The 14,409-nt window shown below is 35.5% G+C and overlaps 1 protein-coding gene across 1 annotated transcript in view; it reads right to left on the bottom strand.

Moving 5' to 3' along the window:
• The window catches only part of GRM3 (glutamate metabotropic receptor 3), a 449,804-nt gene that overhangs the window by 159,822 nt on the left and 275,573 nt on the right, over positions 1-14,409 (bottom strand). The window lies entirely within an intron of this gene.

Raw genomic sequence — 14,409 nt, 5'->3', positions numbered from 1 at the left:
ATTGTTTTACTGATCCTTCCAAAATGTGCTTTCACTACCAGTCCATTTCTAAGCCTTTCCCTTAGCTTTTCTGCAAATCTTAAATTCCGCTGGTTCCTATCAAACCAAGACTGACATTTCTGGACAAAACTTACCAAAACTCTCATTCAGCATTGTGATCATATATTAGAAGATGAACTTTAATTTGTCAGGTAGCAAACTATAATCTTTAGAAAGATAATAACATAATGCGTATGGAAAATAAGTTTTGTTAAATGATGTGCCTGATCTCATGACCATACGTTGTATTAGTGCTGGGTGCTTTGTTCCTTTATAAAGTTTTAACTACCCAATAGATGCTGCCTGTGGCTTGGCAGGTTGTGCATATTGATGTGTAGGACATTTGGATGTCAAAAACAATTAGCTGTGACAATCAGCCAGTCAGCAGTCTTGACCATCTTCCAGCTTTGCTCCATTTACGGTCATCAGTAAATAAAGCAGTGTTCTTAAAGCTGTGTTTTCATTAATTTTTTTCTGCCAGCTAGTGCCAGGCAACTTAATGGAGCTTCCCAACATTGCTCCCCTATGGAAATAGTTTGAATCACCATTGTATTCTTTTTTCCCCTCAGCATAATATGTTCCTTGTTTGTTTCATATCCATTTTGTTTCATGAGCAAAACAGCATCATGGTAAACAAATAGAGGCCCTTGTAATCATGACTTTCATATACTTGGATTTGTTAGTATTTCTTTTTAAATAAATAAATATTGTGATTAGGACCAAGTATAGTCCTTGGAGAAAAACTATGTTGACTGGTCATGCTAGTTCTTGGGCACATAGATGGCTTATCTTCATCAAGAGAGGTGGAAAAAGGACCAAAATTCAGTGGACTGCTGGATGTTGCTGAAAATAAACCTCGTTTCTCCCTGCCACAGCTGTCCCAGCTTCTCTCCCTGCTTCATATAATTGGCAGAGGGAACAGCACTTTTATACAACATTGTTTAACTGTATGTCAGGAAGACTTTCTTCCTCCTCTTCTATTGTTTCCAGTTCTGTCAGAAAAAAATGATATTTTCCATCCTTAAGGATGAATGTTGTTGAAAGAATCTTGACAGCTGCAACCAAAAAAGAAGGGAAAAAAACAAACAAACAGAAAAACATACCTAAAGACCTTACAGAAAATATACGGGACTGTGGAAGAGAAGTCCTATAGCTCAAGCTCACAAGCCTTTCACACGTGCACATATGACTTTAGGCACTTTCTTTCTCATATGACTTTAGGCAAATGACTTGATCTCTCCAGTTCTGTACCTGTATGGGCCCAGCAAATATCATTTCAATATGTGGATAGACAGCATTTAATATTCTTACTACTGCTGCTCTACTGTTACAGTTTAGGTTAAATTATCATTAAAATGATTTAATGGTATTTAATACAAAATCACTTTTATATACAAGATACATTTAATCCAAGAAAAAATATCTATGCATTTTCAGCTTATCTGGACAAAGAATTTTATTATCTGTTTCCTTGGTAACATTTTGCAAGAAACCTTTAAAGATAATTTTGCATTTGGGAGTATAGAATCTTGAAATAAGACAAAGGCTATTGAGAAGTCTTAATACAAAGGCACAATGCATCCCAAGAAAGTATTCATGATGTAGCTTTTATGTCTAAATCTCCTAGGAAAAAATATTCTACAAAGAAAGGCACAGCATGAGAGCAAAGATGGTCAGATGAATTACACAGATAGTAACATCAAAGCAGCTATTTATTTTTTTTTATATATATATTTTTTTCTGAGACACTGCACTTCTCCAGCTGGGAGAAGCTGGGGCAAGAGGGAACGCTTTGACTTCCTTCACAGGAGCATTTTCTAATTAGATTAGATATGTCATGAGAGATGATAAAGGGCAATTCGTAGAAGGATGATGCAATTAACAACCTTGTATAGAAGGCAGAAATAGTCAGTAAATATTTCTGTTCCATAATTGGAAACAGACAAGAATAATGTACTTGTACAACATAAAGATGATGACATAACTTTTAGTTCACATAACAACATTTTCTAAGGATAAAGATTGAGGAATTTGCATGGCCTAGATGACTTACACATCACAGTTGAAACTGTTGATGAACATTTTGATATATCCTGAGGAAAACCCAGATGAAGCCCAGAAGAGTGACAATGATCTGTAAGTATTTGAAAAGGATATTTGGTTAACAATATTGCTATATTTTCTATCCAAGGGGAAAGAAATGCATTTTCATTAGTGAAGATCAAAGGCTTGACATATAAGTAATGTCAATATACTTTATGGTTTAAATATATATATATATATATATTTTTTTTTTTTTTTGAGGAGATTACAGTTATGTTGTCAAAGATACTTGAATTATTCAAGTCATTATTAATTGTTACATTACTTAAACATTTGTAAGGATTTAGAACTATGTGGCATTCTGATTAAAAATATAGCATCATGCATTACCAAGAAAGAGCTGATGGATGGTATAACTGACAAATGTTAAGGAGTTGTTATTCATGGGGAATTTTCATTATAGCTTTTTCTAGTAGGAATCTTCAGAGATGGAAAATGTACCTGATGCTGTTTAACATTATTATTGGTAATCTGGCAGTAAATACATCATCATTGTCAATGAAATGTGGTTGGCACAAAGACTGGAGGAACAGCAAAAAATGATGAAGTGGAGTAGTGATATACAATGGCCAGGGCTGCCTGATGAATCAGTTTATTCAATCAAGATACCTTTTCTGTTCAGATAAATGCAAAATTTTGTCTACGTAAGTAAAAGGAACAAAGATACCTACAACAGAAGACTCCAAAAAGTAATATTTTTTGAAAGGTTTAGAGAGCAACTAGGATGAGAATCAGTGGATGCTCCAGTGGTTTTCTACATCAGAAAAGACTCATATAAAGTCTTGTATACAGCAGCAGTTGAAATAAAATATACGCCCTTCTATAGGATAAATAAAAAGTATCTCCTTCTGTAGAACTATTGAGATGGATATTATCATACTACACGTATTTTTAGAGTCTACAATTTAAAAAGAATATTCCAAAATTAAAAAATAAATCTATTGTATTTTTCAAGATTCTGAGGAATATGCATTTCTGTGAATCATACTGTTTTGTTTTTGTTTTTCAGTCTAGCAAGGAAAGGCCCAGTGAGAAGGCTAGATGCTAAAGGTCATTAAGATGTGAAAGACAGTGTTTTAATTCTGTGATTACATGAGAATGCTCTTGAGGAAATAATAATAATAACAATAAGGAAAAAAAAAGATGCAGTGGATTCTTTTTTCCAGATTTCATCTTATCAGAGTTCTTTGGTGAGGATGTCTTTTGGTCACAAGCATGGTTAAATACATAAAGGAATAATACTAAGAATCTTCAATATCTGTGATATGAAAAAGTTCAGACTGGAGGATGAAATAATGGTGCCGCCTATGGAAAGAGGTGGTTATAGGAAGACAAGACTGACATTCCTGACAAAAGGCCAAGATCGTTGGATCAGATCTTGTCTATGTCAGCTTTCATCTCAGTTTGATTAGCTTTAGGCTTGTAGCAAGATTTAAGTCTGAGTAGCAGGGCAATCATTCTCAGTGGCCTATCATTGGCATTAATGTGTGACTTCCATATGACTATGTAAAAGATCATAGATATAATAGGAGTTACACTTGCAGAAAGTGTATTTTACAAGTTCCACCCTCTCTACCCATTCTGTCAAGATGAGAGCTGTTGGTAGAAGAGCTTTATAGCTATACCAACTGATAATTTTCTCTGCAGAGGTACTGGGTTAAATCCCAGCTATATCAGCCAGCAGAGCAGCTATCACAACAGCAGCTCCTATGTTGGTAACCAGACAATTTTCTCTACAGAACTCCTGAGTATATATTTTATGTACTACTGCTAAAAATATCAACTTAATTCCTTCTTTAGTAACCTCTTCCAGAGATCATGCATCAAATTACACATCATACTTCATAAATAATTATCTTACAAGGAAATTTAGTTTGGTGTAAAAATAAAATGTCAATCCAATTTTTCTTTTGCAAAAATGTCCTTATGCCAAGACAAAATGAATCCTTCACCATATGGCCATAAATGAAACAGAAAATATGTGGCATAATGGTGCTATGTTAGCAAACTATTCTAATTGATTTATTTTTCTTAGCAACTACATTGCTAGAACACAGCTATGCTTAAACTGCCACAAGCTCTGCCTAACAGCTTCTATTTTAAACAGCGGGCAATGAATGTAAAGAATTTTTCATGTTGTCACAGCTGATGAATTAAGACTTTATGTTTCTAATACTGCCTAAAAATACATAAGTTTAAAAAAGTGTTTTCATTCTGAAATAAATGTAAATATTTGTTCGAGACTAGTTACTAGCACATAAGACTGAGGTGATAAAAAGCAAAGATAAACAATTCCTTTTTTATTTTATTTTTCAACTTTCCCTGAATTCCTAAGCTTATCTAAGTCTCATATTTCAGATTTTCCTAATATTTTTATTTCAAAGCTGTTGGGATATGTGTGCTGGCATGCCCCACAAGAAATAAAATGTGGACATAGTGGCAAAAATGCAAATGAGCAGAAAAAAAGGAAGAGACAAAGGTAACTCAACAAAAGGCTTTGCTTTCAAATCACTGAGAGGAAATTTGTGAGGCAGTTGGCCTCTAGAGTTTGTACTACAGTTTGTCTTTTTCAAGTGTTTCTTAGGAAAGTAGAGATGAAAATCTCGGTCATTTCATATTAGCATCCATTGTTTATAAAATCACAGAGATTCCTCCTTAAAATAAGAAATGAAATTTTACAGGTTCCATCAGAGCAAAAACTGACTCAGAGTATAATAGACAGTGCAATTTTTTACTATCCCAGAAGTTTAGCTTAAAATAATTGGGAAGTCAGACATTATTTTGCTTCTGGTACTTGTGGAGGAGAGAGTGACTTGTCACTAATTTATCACCCTATCCAAGTACTTCTCTATACTGCTAGTGTCCAACTTTATAATCTTGGTCTACAGAGCATAGTTACCCACTGGGCTGGAAGGGTAATTAGTCAACAGAGTAAGCATTTAGTCTGTGCCGCAACTTCATCATAAAACAACTCTCAACAAATGAGATGCAAGTGTGGATTATGACAAAAATGACTGCTTTGCTGAGTACAGCCATCATCCAGTGCCTATAAAAGTTAGTCCCTATGGACTTTGATCAAGCACTTCCACCGCTGGCAATTTTATCATGGCTGGATTATGCTGCTCCCATTTCCTATTGTGAGCTTTGCTTACTAGGAGGTTAGAAAATTCTTGATGGGCTCCTGATGGAAATGTTAAGGCATATATTCCCATGTACCTTCTATTAATTAATAGAATCATAGAATCATAGAATTATAGAATCATGGAATGGTTCGAGTAGGAAGGGACCTTAAAGATCATCTTATTCCAACCCCCCTGCCTGGGACACCTTCCACTAGACCAGGTTGCCCAAAGCCCCATCCAACCTGGCCTTGAACATTTCTAGGGATGGGACAACCACAACTTCTCTTGGCAGCCTGTGCCAGTGCCTCATCACCCTCACAGTAAAGAATGTCATCCTAATATCAAAACCTACCCTCTTTCAGTTTAAAGACGTTATTCCTTGTTCTATCATTACATTCCCTGACAGAGTCCTTCACCAGCTTTTCTGTAGGCCTTTATGTTCTTGAAGGCTGCTATAAGGTCACCCTGGAGTCTCCTCTTCTCCAGGTTGAACAACCTCAACTCCCTTAGCCTGTCTTCATAGGAGAGATGCTCCAGCACTCTGGTCATCCTTGTGACACTCCTAATCCACCTGATGTGAGTTCCTCAGGAGTTGGCGCTGAGGGTACAGTGTCAACTCAGCTGGATAACTCTCCAAACCTCCTGTTACTTTGCAATTAGCTTGGCCTTTTGAACAGGATGGTGGACTACAGGTCTTTAGAGGCCCATCCTAATTTATTCACAGAGTCAGACTTTCCATTCGAGAAGTCACTCAGGTTGATCGAACTTGACTGTTCTTCTTAAATCCATGATAGCTGTTACCAGTCACATTGTTCTCTTTCATACACCTTTCATAAATCATTCTTCTTTAATTGCAGAAATATTGTGCCCTTTTGATTCTCTTCATTCTATCTCCAGAGATTTTATGTGGCCCAAAATTTGACAACCTCATCACAAGAAGAATAACATATTCAATATTTCTTCAGGTTTTGTAAATAATTTTTCAAGACTTTGCTCTTTATGTATAAGTATTTTAAAATATTTATTTAGGATAGAACAGGGCTACATATTAATCAGAATGACCTATTAATAAGTGTAACTTGTTAATATACAGTTGGAATTTAGCAAGCCATAAAGAAATATTTGACAATATTGAATCTAGGCTTAAATGTGTTTTAGGTATACTTGAATTCTCAGCCAAAATTTTGTGTGTTAAGTAAGCACAAAGCATATACATTAAACTCCCTTTTTCCATGTTTACTAAGGCTTTCTAAGACACCATGAGCAATTAAGATTTTTAATCCACTCTTTTTTCAGACTGGGACATTAAAGTTAGCACCCTGATCAACTTTCACTGTTCAGAAAGCAATCTGATTTTTAGATGTTTGACAGTTTACTTCCAAAAATGTTGTCTGTAATTTCTGTGTCTCGGTCAGTTAATTGCCCCTGATCCATAGCAAGGAGACTGAAACTAGTAACAGTTTTCATATAGCTTACTGAACAGCCTGCAGACAGTATTTACATCTTTACACTAAGGAAAACCTAGGCCAGATAGCAGATGTGTAACTTAGCAGTGAAGGCTCCCTATTTCATTAGTAATCTGCTGCATCTTTCAGTTCCCTGTGCTAGTTCATTAGCAAAATGCTAGAAATTACAAGGATGATATGTAGTGCAGGAGAGAGGAACACTATAAAAGGCAATATTTAGAAAGTGAGAAATGGAAGTGCTCATGGCTAAGCATTTGTATAAAAACTCTTGAAGATAAGAGGAATAGAAGCATTCATTTTTATTAATTTATTTATTTATTAAATTCAATGGTGTGTTGCATATTCTAATTGAAACTTGTGGAGCAGAAAGCTGATCTTGCAGTAATGTTTGTGGATACAATTATGGAAATCCTTTGAGCATGATTAAATTATACAGTGTCTGGCTAAGGAAGTCATTTTGATACTTATGTCTGAAGTAGAGTTAATGGCAATGCATGAGGTGGCACCTTCTTGAATAACCTACTTAGGAAGGACGCAACGTGTAGAAGTTTGCAAATAATTAGCAGGTTTTTGTAACAATAAATACTAACCACAAAAAAGTCAATTCTGCATGGTCTATCGGACAAATTCAAAGATGTGGTGTGAGGTCACTGTTGAAAGATAACAGAATAAATGATCAATATAAATTGAATGATAGAAAAGAAGAAGTGACATGTATTTACATTAATTGGAATTTGAAGAGTTTTTAGTCAATCATTAATTGTTCCTTTCAGGCCTTTTAATACATTTATGTGCAGAGGTTTTGAATCTTGGTATAGTTATTTGTTTCAGATATTACAATTTATTGACCACTACAAAAATATAGGTTGATTTTGTTCTTGTTGTTTATTTTAAAGAGGTTGTTGATTTCTTTTTGTAGCTAAAGAGTGTTTTAATCTGTTTTCTGTTATGAACATCTGGATAAGTGTTCAAAGGTCCAGAGATTCTTAAAATTTGTTAAAAAACAAATATTGAGAACAGGAGAAGAATATTTTTTACACAGAAAAATTAAGTTTGTAACTAATATCAAGGTTTTTTTGTTTTGTTTTGTTTTTGTGTGTGTGTTTCCTGTGAAGAAATCTGTTCTATCTAGAAAGTTAAAATGTAAACACCTAAAGGATTCTATTTTTATGGAAAATCATATAACTCCAGTGTAACGTTGGTTTTCTGTTCAATACTTGAGCTCCTAAAATTCAGAGAAAATCAGACTAAGTTTTGTTTTCCAATAAAACAGATAGATTTTACCTGCTTCCTCACTAGTAAGGACATGAATTTTAAGGTTATTTTCAGTTTGACCATCCCCATAACTTAGGGTTAGGTTTCACCCAGAGACTGTTGTGATCACCCTGAAAACTTCTAGTTCATTGAGAACTCCAGTTCTCATTTGAAAAGAAAAAAGCCCATGGTTTAAATACTCTGAATGAAAGAGCAATTTCTATACCCATTGGTAAACAGTTCAAGTGATTAAGTATCCTCTCGCTAAAAAATTGTTTTCCATTTCCAGTTTGAAGTTTTGGCTTTCAGCCACTGGGTCTTGTGATGAAAGAGCCCGCTGATATCCAACACTGCTCCCTGCATAGGCAGAACATTCCCCATGCTGTCCATATTAATCTGATTCTTTGCTGCTTATGTATTATCTTTTATCTGTTTCTTTAACTGTCAATTTTCAAAATATATGCTGGTTTCAATATGTTGGCTGTTTCTGTAGCTGAGATGCCATGAAGTAGCCTAAAAGGACTTGAAAAAGACTTACAGCTGGATAAATTATTACTGATGCAAAAATTATGTATCTATATCTTTGAAGGATGTCTTATATGTTGGACTATAATTTTCTGGCAACTTTCACCACAAAAGGTTCATGTTTGCTCCAATATATGACTGAAATACTGTCTTCTATGCCTGGCTTCCAAAACAGAATATGAAACTGCTGAGGTAAGCATATTGGCTACAAAAAAACTGAGCTAATTTCCAGCTATGTCCCCATGATTCCTACTAGCTTACATGTCCTGCCTGTGCAGAGCCATCCAAGAGGAAACCCAAGGCAGAGGGATTTACATGCAATCTAGGAAATGTGTCCTGGTGCCTGGGAAGCGTTTGCCACTTCTGAGAGTATTGTGAGATAGAGCAGAGAGCCCTGATAACTCACCATATAACTGCTTAACATAGAAGTGCATCTGAAATCCCTCCTTTCATTTGCAACACATGGCTCAGAGCTGACAGGAAATGGATAGACAAATTCAATATCCATTATCCAGAACCCTTCACTGTTAAGAAGTCTAAATGAACTCTTCCCAAGAACTCAGAAGAGATTGCTGGAGAGACACTATTTTGTCTAAAACATTCTTGTGCTTTTATGTTTTTGTGTACCATGTGAGAAAAAAAAAACTATCATCAAATTCATATGTGCCACTTTCTAAAATTGCTGGGATGAAAACACAGGGGTGAGGTTCTTCATGTCAAAGGTGTGCACCAACATCTAGAAATCTCTCTCTCAGATCTCTCAGGTCCAAATTCTGTCCTTCTTCCTAAAAATCTTCCAAAGTTCTATATAACAATAAATTACAGTTATATTTAGTTCTCTTTTTATTGCTTTTTGTTGTTGCTTTTTTTTAATTATTATTATTTTAATGTGACTATCTGAGCTATCATTTTTCCCCCAAACATAAAAAGACTGATAAAAAAAAAACAAAAAAAAACACTGTCAAATCAAAATAAAAGACAATATTGTCTTCATACTTGCATTACAAATTGATAAAATACTTGCCTTATTTTTATGTTAAACAGTTCTGCTCTGGGAAAAGCTTGTTTTAGAAAATAATGGAATGGATAGAACAGTGAAAAGAGTGGGGTGTTAAAAGGTTTGAAGCTGTTTGGAAATGGGCGCAAGATTCAGATGGTTGGTTACTTTAAGATTTTCCAAGGAGTTTTTGTCAGATGAAACTGAAAATAAAAGCTAAACTTGAATGCATTGTTGCTTGGTTAGACTTATATAGATTACTGCAAAATGCAAAGTCTTCTCCAGAGGTTACAGTATGGTTTGGTTGCTTATATGGGAGTATTAAAATTATTTACACCTGAAAGATGTTATTGGAGAATTCAATAGTGTCTCATTAATTCCACACAGTTCAAATTCTACACAGACTTTTCCTTATCCCTATCACTAGCCATATTGAATATCCTTCTAACTGTGAGAGGATTAAGTTGAGGAATCTGGCTCAGATAAAGCCCAGATGTAAAGCTAGTGGATGATGAGGTTCTTCAGAGAAAACTGAAGTCAGGGTTTGCACATGCATAGAGAGATGCAGGGAGATAAACACAATACAGAAACCCACAAGATTTGAATTTCCTCAATTTGATGATTTCATGTGCATCTCTGATTATAGACTTTGAAGCTGGTCAATGAGGCAGTGAGAAACAGAAAACTTTACAAGCTAAATAATTGAAAAAATTAAGAGTGAAGAAAGATGTTCTCTGACTGTTAGGATGACAAGGCCCATAAACAACAACAAAACCCACATGGTTCTCTAAGTAATCTTGAGAACATAAAAGCACATGACCAGGCAACTCCAGACAACTTAGATCTTCTATAGGAAAAAAAATAAGCAGCAATACATGTATTATCTGAATAACACAACGTTCAGGATCTGGCCTCAAACAGCATAACATGAGATAAGAGCTTTTCTGAGGATTTGGGGGAATTTGGCTGTAGCTGAAGTTGCTTAACACTTCCAAATTTGGCTCTGAATTCCTCTAAGAGTCATTTAGTAGAACTGAGTATTGGATCCAATTTTCTGAATGAACATCCATAGGACCATTCTTCTTCCCAGGATATTTTACTGATAAAGGACACACTGAAGACACCATGTGTCAGAGGCTGTATCCAATATGCCATTGTCATAAAAAAGTGAAGGAAAATATCACAACAAAATCAGAGAAAAATGTCAAACGTGCTTGCTAAAATTCGCAGATGGAAAAGGGAAATTATTAGTGAATACTTGTCTTCCAGCAAAGTGATTGGGGGGAATAGAAGGAATCTAAGCAAACAAATATGCACAGCATTCCTGAAGGAGGAATGAATAGAGATCCTATTATATTATTATTTTTGCACAGCTTGGAAACTTCACTATAAAAACTGCAGGAAATATAAATACACTGCATGCATGCAGAACTTTGTTGGACTTCTTATACACTACATGCATGAAATACCCTGAGATTATGATAAAATACTTATTATTTAGCAGATCAAGCTGTTTGAGTTAGCTGTGATTTCTACAATATTTCTTTTCATTAGAAAAACTACAATGTTGGTAAAGGCTGAATTGCTAGAGCAGCATATCCTTATATTTTTGAGGTTGCTAATATGTTTATAGGCCACAGTTACAGATCCCAGGTATCTAGGGATTTTGTCTGTCTTGACTTGTCTCATGACTTTTCTTGTAACAGCTTGGATTAGACAAAGCACCATAATCACTAGTTTTGAAACATTTATCTAGATAACAGAAAACTACTAACATTCTTTGAAAGAGAGAAAGTACAAGAAAAAATCTTTTTATGGACACCCTACTTAAGAGGTTTAACACATTTTAATTTTAAAAGTTATCCCTAGATATTTGCATCTTCCCCTTGTTCCAGCTAGCAATTCATAGAAAGCAAATAAACAAACAATAATTACATTAAATACCAAAGCAGATTTACATCATGAGATGATATAATTCAAAGACCATACTATGTCTATGATCCAATGAAGAGATTCACACATTCTGGGTGCCATCCTCAAGTTGCACCTCAAACTGACACCCAAAATAAGAACAGTCAAAATCAGCCACCTTTTCTGAGAAGGTTGAGCTCAATTACTTGGATAGTGAGCATGATGCGTGCAGTCAGTGGACTTTCTTATTCCACCCTAAAAATATTATTTTTTGTCAAGTAGAATTATAATTTTAATTAAAAAAAATGGTGCAAGAGGATGCATTTATGTCCTCCCTTAAGCACTTCTTTCCACATCCCAGTTCAAAGATAGAAAATGAAAGAGTACCCATGGATGACGTAGCAGCTCTTTTTAAACCTTAAACATCAACAGAATTGAAAGCAGGTGTGCTGTCCTTAGCCGATCCTTACTCTAAGCTGTGGGTGATTCTTCCTGGTATGTGATTTGATTCTTTAGGTAGAGCAGGGAATATATACCAAAACTGCAACTCCATTTGCAACTTCATTTTAGTGGCTGTGTATCTCGTGTCACAGGTTTTAAATACATGCATTTACCTGGGCTTTAACATGCATATAAAAGTCTAGGGGGACTAAACTGAAATTGTTTAAAAGGACCAAGTAGGAAAGATGGATCAATGACAAAAAAATAACTCTGACTCTGCCACCACTACTTCCCATGGGCACCCAGAATTTCATGCATTCAGAGCCCTCTGAATCTCCTAAATATCTCAGTGGCCATGAAGAAACCTGAAGACTCCATGAAAGATGGGCTGGGTCACAGGTTCTCTCCGTAGAGTGGCCAAGCCATGACCTTTTTACTTGGAGGGATGTGTTCAAGGGATTCAATAGCTTAGCAACATGGGAGCAGAGTTCATGGTGAATTTTACTCCAAAGGAAATCAGTGATGAGGGTTTTTTTCTCTCTTTTTCTTGAGATATTAAAATTTCTCTCAGAGTAAACAATACGTTTGATGAATTTCCACTGACTGATACTAAGCTCTGGGAAAGGACAGGCTTATTTTGCCAAAATTGCTTCTGGATTAGGATGTTGCATACCCCATGGCTAGGGACATAGCCTACTGCAGAAAACATTAAAATTTAATGATATTGGTGGCTGCAATATTATTTCTGAAAGCAAATTGACTTATTAGGATATTTAGCCTTCCTGGATCTTTAGAGAATCATTAAACAAAGTAATTCACTATTAACTCAATGAAAAGGAATTAATGAAAAAGCAAAGTTATCAGAAAGGTCTAAAAGCAAAATTTTATGAGTTAATAATGTTTCAGGTATTAAAATGTCCAACCCTGCAAACAATCAAAAGAAATAGCTTTGCAGGATCAAAAAATCATGCAGAGTCTCCCACAATGATTTATTCATTAAAGATCAGGGAAATTATTTTCCATTACTCCAAAGACTAACCTCACAGTGAAAAATAAATTGGCATTTACAATGCTTCATCTCTAACAAGGAGTGGGAAAGATATCTGTGACTTGCAAACAAAAGATTTATTTCCATTAAAAAAATAATAAAAAAGCAGCTCAATTTACTTTCCTGAATGTACTTTTATATTTTTTAAGATTTTCATACAACTATCCAGCTGTGTAATAGCAAAATGATAATCTAACCATTTAGGATAATCTAAAATATTCTAATAGAAAACTTTGCAATTAATTCAGTGTTTTGAATGGTTATTCTCAGCTGCATGCAGATTTTCCTTTCTTATTTGACTGCAAGGTCCTAGTAGACGGATTTGAGCTTAAACCTTCATTTTCATCACTGCTTGGTAATTTCAAATGATACAGCTAAAGGCCAAGGGATGTTCCTTTTACCTCCAAATGATCTTGAAAATTCTTGGAAGGATCACTGCACAGTTTCATGTCTGCCTGTGGGGAGCTTGTGAGGTTAATGAATGTTGGGGATGTCAAGAATGGAAAAAATATAGAACTTCCTTCAACCAGTCTGGTGAAAGATACGAAATACATCTCTTTGGGTATCTTCCATTACCTTAGTTCAGTTGCCTATACTTAGTTTTTTATCATTCTTTGAGATATTCCAGGTTGTTCAGGTATCTGTGCAATACTGGCAAGTGCAACATGGTATTTAAAGAACACCAGAATTCTTCTCTGCTCTGTCTAAATGGAAAGTGGGCATCTGGGGCAACTATTCTGGGGCAAAGGAGCCCCATCTCTGAGTCTTCAGATATGAGGTAGGTGTCTAAGCTCCTGCTGTAGTTGGAGGTGCTCATGTCTGAACATTCAATGGAGCCAGGTGAGCCATTTGGCTGTCCTGCCACTAAGTCTTTGGTCTACAGCTGCCACTTCTGGAGGACATGTTTCCTATAGTTTCCTGTATTGCGTGTGCAAACTCAGTGTGAACAAGATTCAGTTGAAATATTAGAAGAATTTATTTCTTAAATCAGGACAGTCAACAGTGGAACAGGTTGCTGACAGGTGGTGTAGTCTCCTTGCATAGAGTTTTTCATGACCCAGTTGGATAATTAACTTTGAACAACCTGATCAGGCCTCATAAATGACCCTGCTTTGAACAGAAGGTTGCACCAGATAACCTCTGAGGTCTCTTCAGCCCATGAATTATCCTATGATCTTATGATGGATACTGTAGAATACTTCAGACAACACTGAGTGCTGACCTTACGGCAATTACATTGAGCCCTTGACCTCCTCTGTCTATAGATGGAGCTTAAACTCCCAGAACGCATGTAGACTTACATAACAACAGCAAAATTTAGTATTCTCACCAGGACATGATGGGTTCCACTTTCTACATGACAGTAACGGATAAATGGATGCGCAGATAACATGGATTAAGAGGAGGATATGTAGTTTTTCAACTTTTCAGTGTGTTTATGCATGTGAATTTGTATTCATGAGTATGAAAAGCAGTATACAAAGATACAGGAAAATACTATGC

Source organism: Anas acuta, chromosome 1 (assembly GCF_963932015.1).
Source record: "Anas acuta chromosome 1, bAnaAcu1.1, whole genome shotgun sequence".
Taxonomy (NCBI): Eukaryota; Metazoa; Chordata; class Aves; order Anseriformes; family Anatidae; genus Anas; species Anas acuta.
The sequence above is the reverse complement of the archived record's forward strand: the minus strand, read 5'-3'. Positions and strand labels throughout refer to the sequence as shown.